General features: G+C 40.3%; 1 long non-coding RNA gene across 1 annotated transcript; it reads left to right on the forward strand.

The window, feature by feature from the left end:
* The first annotated feature begins 19 nt into the window (after positions 1-19).
* On the forward strand, positions 20-4,858 carry LOC140846968 (uncharacterized). Its single transcript, XR_012126549.1, has 2 exons — positions 20-3,357; positions 3,755-4,858. It is a non-coding gene; the product is annotated as an uncharacterized lncRNA (long non-coding RNA).
* Positions 4,859-7,525: the final 2,667 nt, after the last annotated feature.

A 7,525-nucleotide genomic window follows, 5' to 3' on the forward strand; every position in this document is an offset into this window, starting at 1 on the left:
AATGAGCTGATGTAGGTACCCACTGTCTGGCAGCTGTCCCGATCCCGTAAAGGGGTCGAGACTGCGGTCGGTAGACGTACTAGGAGCACCGCAGGCTGCAACCCTGGGGGACGCCTCGGGGAGGTTGGGAGGCCAGGGACGCCTGGTAGCCTCCCGTCTGTTTTTCCGGCAAGGTGAATCTGATGAGATAGGGTTGATTTTCAGGTGCCAGGAATATCAACCCTCTGATTCCTTTCGGTTTCTGTTTGAAAATCTGAGAAAAAACAAAAAGCGGCCGCTGTGTGTCTAATCTGTGTGTGTCTCTGTTTTTTGTGTCTTTCATGTGCCTAATAATTGTTATACTGACAAGGGGACAGACTCAGACAACCCCCTAAGTGTGTAAATGAATATATCTTTCTACCTCCGGATGGTATTAATGAAATTGATTTAAAGACAAGCGCTTGTGAAAATTGAGTGTTCTAAAACTTCCAGAAAACCTGGTAAAAAAGTGTTAAGCATTAATGCTAATTTGAGTTTGCCTGAGGCGGGCATGTCCTGGTAGTTGTCCGCTGCCTGAGTTTACCTAGAGTCATTTGAGTCATGTTATCTGCTAAATCTTTTAAGAATAGAATGCTTAGAAGCTTGGCTTTGTCTAGTGTTCAGTGGGGGTCTTGTGAGTAGGCTAGCATAGTTGTTGCAGGTAGGTGAACTGGATAAGTGTGGCAAGTGAACACCTTTTAAATTGTGTGTTGCAGTGTGTATGCCTACCTGCAGCCTGAGAATCTTTGTAGTAACTTAAAGCCTTAGAGTTTTGTTAAGTTGAGAAGATGTGCTCTGTGTTTGCTGGGAGATTGTGCTGTGAAGCTCATGGTTGCAGAAATTGTAGAATGTGTTCGTGAGTTTGTTGGTCTAGAAAATGTTAGTTTGACAGTTTGCAGTGTCCTGCTTCTCAGTGTTCACTAGAAGTTAAAGTTTCTAATGGTTTTAAGTTCTAATTAAAACCACTTAAAGTAATAAAGAAAAACATTTCTCTATGCTAAAAGATGTATGTTTTAATAAGAAAAAGTATAAAAAATGAAAACTCTTCTGCATGCTAAAGAATGTGTTTTGTGATAAAAGAAAGTAACTTTGTTCTAAAGTACAGCTATTTATTTAAAGAGAGACAAAGAGAGAAAACAGCGTGGTGCCTTTTGTTGTAGAAGATCCGCTCAGCCTGTTGCTTTGGGGGGAGGGTTAGGATGTTTAGAGATAAAGTGAGATAAACCCAGTCAAGCCGCAGGCAAGCCCAGGCATAATTCTCACCGGCTTATGTGCTTGGGACCATGGGGCAAATGAAGAATAAATTACTATATTCTTACAGATATAGTCATGCCTAGTGAAATTAAAGCAAGTGAGTCTTGATATCAAGTGCACAGCAAAATTAAAATCTCGTTTCCAGTTAAACAGTTTTCTTTAACTGTTAGTCTGCTCTTAATGTTAAAAGATCACAGCAGTTTCTCATGCTTAAAGTCTCAGTGAGTTGCCATGAAATCGTAATGTTAAAGGGACTAAAAGCTAAAGTTTGTTAACAACTGTATAACCTTTATTTGCCTTTGAAATATTTTGTTATTAAAAATGATTGCATGGCCTGAAAAATTGAATTCCTAAGCAGAATAGTAACAAAGCTTTTTTCAGCTGATTAAATGCACTTAGTTAACAAACCAAAATTTATTCTTAAAAATTAAACTGTAGAATCTGGACAAGATTATGTTTCTCCCAGAAAAACAGGTTTCACCGTAAAAGTTTAGATAGACGAACGTGTGACCACTTTTGAGAAAAGTTGTAATAGATTTTTTGAGAACCACCAGGTCTTCTTGTTTAATTTATATGCTGTATGTTTTAAAAAAACATGGGGGACTCTCCATATTTTTTAATGCAAATAATCTTAGAGCTTTTAATAGAATTTGCATAGCAGCTTATATCTACTATTAAAAAGTAAAACATTCTTGAAGATTTCAGGGAAGACCTGTAAACTTAAGCACTTTCTCTGTTTTTTGTATCTGGTCTTAGACACTTATGCTGAGTTATGTTCTTATTATTTTCACTGTTTGTAAGCTATTGATTGTAAGCCAAAGGTCATCATTTCTCAGTCCCTAAATGAAAAAGTAAAATGCCTGATCTCTTTCATCTCAAAGCATATTTCTGGTCATATCTGAATATCTGTGTGAAAGAAAGAGACATTTAAATTTGAGATTCTGCTTAAACTTTTAAGTTGAATTTGACTATAGCCATATTCATTCTTTGTATGTATCTCTAACAGGTCTTTTGTATGCCTGGTAATATTATACTCTGCCTTGAGTTTAGACAGTTCTTTCAGCTAAATATGAATTCTTATTGTAGCTTTTTTCCCCTCCTGAAGATGAAAGCAGAAGAATCTACCATCTGCTACCATTCTCTCAAGAATGCTTAGTAACCTAGAATTAGTTTGACTTTCTGTATGTTGTCTTTAAAAATTGACAGCAGCAGTCTCCCCTGCTGCCCCACTTTTTAAGATATCTCGTTTACTGTGCTGAGTATATAGACAATAAATGTGTAATGATAGTTCTAAAAAAATTAAATGCAAAAAGGTGCTTTTACCTCTAGTTAACTCTGATATTTTCCAGAGGGCCCCTGGAACATGTCAGAAGAATTTTTTCTCACTAGACAAAGTATTTGACTAATTTGGCTTATTTATCTGATATATATATATTTATTTACCAAGAAAGCACTGTCAAAGAGAATGATGCTAAACTTTGTTACTGAATGTTTTGTATTACAGAAATATCAGAATTTCCTTATGTCAACTGTTTTACAGTAAGCTCTCATCATATCTTTAACCATTGTCATTTGTAAGTCTTTTGTCATTTATAGTATTATCCCTAAACTGGTAAAGAACTAGATTTCAGCAGAACAGGTATTAGTTACATAAGATTACATAAACTAAAGAAAATGATTTTGTGTCTTTTTGTTTCAAATGTTGCTGGTAAAGTGTTTTAACCTTGTTCTCTTAAACTGACAACAGTTTAGTAAATGACTATCTTTATGAGCAGAATTGAAACATCCTTCTCTCTACTTGATCCCTCCAGAGTTTAAAAACTTTCAGTGACTGTTTTTGTATTCCATGGCAGTATGTTTATTTGCACGAGTTCAATAAGAATCTGCTTTCCTTGTGAGAAGACTACTTAAGAACACTGGTTATACTACCAGGGCTTTGACTGGAATGTCGTACCTGGGAGACATGTGTATAAACTCAGATGTGAACAACTTTAAAGAACTAAGATTGACTTTATAAAGCCAACAAAACCCCTTGGAAGAACTGGCCTGGTACCTTGCTTACAGAGTTCCCAGCAGCCTTACCAGGTGAGTAAAGAAGGTCACTTCCTGGCAGGTGCAGAGACCTCGAGAAGAGAAGAATTCATCCAAATCTACAGGTACTGCAGGCAAAGCCTGATGGCAAGTCTGGCTTGGCTGTCTGGCCTCAAGAAGCCTTTAAAAGTTCAATCTGAAATTCCTTACAAAAAGTTCCAGCAAAGCATATTTAAAAGAGCCTGTGTAATCAATTGCTCTTCTTGCTGCACCTGTGCAAATAATCAAGCCAGCTGTTAATTATTTTCTTAACCTAGTTACTTCTGGTAAAAATGAGAGTGATTTTAGAGAGAAGTATCGTTTCAATAATGCAGCCTCCTTCCAGAATAAAAAATCCAACTCCAGATGTTGCTACATAACCTAATAACACAATTTGTTTTATCTTGCCTAGAAGCCACAAAACTGCAAATAGTAATAAAAATGAAACCCAGAATAGAAGCGCCAGCCTTCTGAAGCCCTCTCAACTGACCAGTGATGGAGACCTAGCTGCACCCTTTACTGCGCCCCCTTCTCAGCATGAAGCAGCCAGAGCGGTCATCACCCCTCTTCCCTAGCAGCAGCTAGAGTCTCTATCTGTAGAAGAAAGAATGAGACCATACCCATAGCCTTCCCTGGTAAAAACAGGTATTTAATCCCTCCTCCCGAGAGATAGTGGGCTTGTAACACTGGAGTGACCCTATGTGTCTCTACTTCTGCCTTCAACTCCTCCCATGATTTCTGTATCATGGTCCAGCTGGTGCCCAGGTTGATGTATCATGATGATCTCTCATTCGTAGCTGAATTTGAACCTAAGCATAGATATAAGAGAGAGCCAGTCTCGCTGACCTTAGCCGTGTTGTTAGAGATAAGAGTCGCAGCTGGAGTGGGAACGGAGGCAGTCGCTATTGTTCAAGAGAACCAGCATTATGAAAGACTAAGGACTGCTATTGATGAAGACCTAAAAACCATAGAGCAATCCATTACAAAACTTGAAGAATCTCTGACTTCCCTCTCTGAGGTAGTCTTACAGAATAGACGAGGGCTAGATCTGCTGTTCCTAAAAGGAGGAGGACTGTGTGCAGCTTTAAGAGAAGAATGCTGCTTTTATGCAGATCATTCCGGGATAGTAAGAGATTCAATGTCAAAACTTAGAGAAAGGCTAGATCAGAGGAAGAGAGAGCGAGAAGCAGGCCAAGGACTGTTTGAATCTTAGTTCACTAGGTCCCCGTGGTTTACAACCCTGATATCCACTCTGGCTGGGCCCCTACTCATCCTTGTGTTGCTTCTAACTTTAAGACCCTGCATGTTAAACCGGTTAATAACTTTTGTTAGAGAAAGAGTGAGTGCCGTTCATGTACTAATGTTGAAGCAACAATACCACTCACTCACCTCACAAGAAGATACAAACATTCCATGATTGGAATGCCCCAAAAAGAGAAGTGGGGAAATGTAGGATCTGAAGAATCAAAAGTTAGCATAAGTACAGCCATCTTAAGGCCTAAATACCACCCCCTAACCCAAAAGAAGGAAAATCATTAGAATCTTGAAAAACAAGTTAGTTAGCCTGTGTCAATTGTAGTGACCTTTAGTTAGCTAACCGTAAATCAGTTAATCATACACGCCTAGCTTATCTTACTAGAACCACCCTAGACATTCCGTAGGTGATCTCATCATGTAAATTTGAGGAATTTGGCTTGGAGTTTCATATCTTTTTCCCACGTCTTTAAAAATCCAAAACAGTTCCAATTTGCCAAAGTTTAAAGAAAGCTCCACATTAATAATTAGAGTTTGAAACTCTCAGAATCACTTTTGGATCTCAGGGTTTGTATCCAGAGTTCACAAAGGCTTTCCTGTGAACTTGTTGATAAGTTAAGTCTTTGTATATTTGGAACTTGGGGTTAAACTTCCAGGATGAAAAGACTGAAACAAAGAACTATGCAACTGTAGTCCAGCCTTACACATTTGTGTGTGTAAGTTCTGGCCATGATGGAGTAACGGTCTGATTCACACTTCCACCATCAGTGACAAAACTGGACAAAATACACAGTGTCAGTGCTCTCAGGTGTTGGACAACATATGCTACAGGGTTGTGAAATGTGTCAGGACAGCCCAGCAGGTAAGGTCACATCCTCCTATCCTCCTGCCAGAGCACTTTCCAAACCTGAGCATAAGGTAGGGGCAACAGAGCTTAGAGACCAGGATTGCTGAGCTGGCTTTTAGTGGGTGAGGTGGCCTCGTGGAATGTTGGATATACTCAGAGAAGGAGTCCCAGAATTCTGCATGGATCTTAGGGGTGTTTCTCAGTAAACAAAACTAGGGTTGTGCAGAGCACGACTCCAGGTGAGGGAGACAGCAGCTAAGGGGGCTGTGAGCTGGCTGGAGGTTGCAGAGAGAGTTGCACCATATAGTAACATTGGAATCCTAAATCTCCGGAGAGGAGGAAACTCCTTCAACAACCTGTGCAGTCAGTGGAGACCCTAAGTAGCTCTACTGTAGAAGTGACCCTGTTATTGGAAGGGATGTCCTGGAGAAATTTCAATTAAACATTAGAAGAGACCTCTACCCAGGAGGACGACAACCAGGTTCTTGGCTTTCCCTGAGAAAGAATTCACAAACAGGTGAAAGAAATGGCAAGCAGTTTATTGAAAGTGAAAGTACACAGTCAAGAAGGGAATGTAGGCATGCTCCGGAGATGAGCAGTGCTGGTGTATGGGCGTGGCAGTTTTGTGAGCGACGTTAAGCAGGGGGTAGATATTCATATTGTTTCTGAGAAAAAGTGGGGCTTTCATAGAATTTGGGTGCCATCCTTTCTGTTCAATGAAAGTCTATATCAGAACTTTCATGGCACACAGGGATGTGATTTTAATTCTACATTTCAATTTTATATTTTAAAAACATTTAACTTGCTCTAATAATTTTATATTTTAAAATCATTTAACTTGCCCTTGTTCAATAATTATGACATATGTACATTTGTACAAATGAAACACTAAGATTTTTTCTTAAAAGGTTAGCTTTAAATTCTCCCACATACTATATATGTTCTGTGCCTATATTTTCATCCCTCCATATGCTTCAGAAAACGTCAGCACACTCTGCAGAGTGCACTGCTTAGCTTTTGAACTCGGAATCCATCCAGTTCATAACTGTAGGTGGGAGTGGACGGATCCTCCTCAACATGCAGGTGTAGAAAACTCTATTGTGCAGATGGGCCATATGCATTCACTCGGTTCCTGGAGACAGACATTTAAAGCATTTTCAAGTAAGCTTCCATGAATAACCTCTGCACCCTAAGCACATATATCTAATGTCTATTTAAATTGAGAAAATACGTCAAGTTTAGCACTGAAGGTTACTGGACATGTTGGTGACGGTGATGCATGTCTTTGTTTTCAAGATTTTTTTTTGGAGGAGTTTTAGGTTCACAACATAATTGAAAGGAAGGTACAGAGATTTCCTACTATTTCCTGTCTATACACATGCATTTCCTCCCCCATTATCAACCTCACTCACCAGACGGCACACTTTTTACAAGGAGGAACCTGCCTTGATCCATCACAGTAACCCAAGTCCACAGTCAGGGTTCACTCTTCATGCTGCCAACCCTGCGGGTGGACAAACAGGTAATGGGTCATGTGCATCAATCACTGTGATGTTATGCAGCATATAGCATATTCATTTCCCCTGCCCTAAAGCCTCTCTTTGCTGTGCCTGTCCGTTCCCTCCCCAGACTCCACAGTCCTTGCAGTCACCGATCTTATTATTGCCTCCACAGTTTTGCCTTTTCCTGAATGCCATGTGGTTAGACGCGTGCAGCATGCAGTTTTTGCTGATTGGCTTCTTTCACTCGGGAACATGCATTTAAGTTTCCTCCGTGTCTTTGTTCGTGGCTTGACAGCTCAGTTCAGTTTAGCCCTGGATCACGTGCCATCGCCTGGATGTACCTCAGTTTATCACGTTTCCTTTTGTTTGCTGAGCTGCCCTTCCTCTGGCTCCAACGTTTAGAACCGGCGTGACGGCTGCTGCCAAGTGCGAAACGGGGCTTATCTTCCTCACTCAGCTGGGGGTGGGCATCCTTGGGGACTCCTTCCTCCTTTGCCTTTATACCCTCGCACTTCTCACTGGACGCAAGCTGAGGCCCCAGACAGGATTCTCAGCCAACTGGTCTTAGGCAGCTGCTTGG

Source organism: Manis javanica, chromosome 17, assembly GCF_040802235.1.
Source record: "Manis javanica isolate MJ-LG chromosome 17, MJ_LKY, whole genome shotgun sequence".
Taxonomy (NCBI): domain Eukaryota; kingdom Metazoa; phylum Chordata; class Mammalia; order Pholidota; family Manidae; genus Manis; species Manis javanica.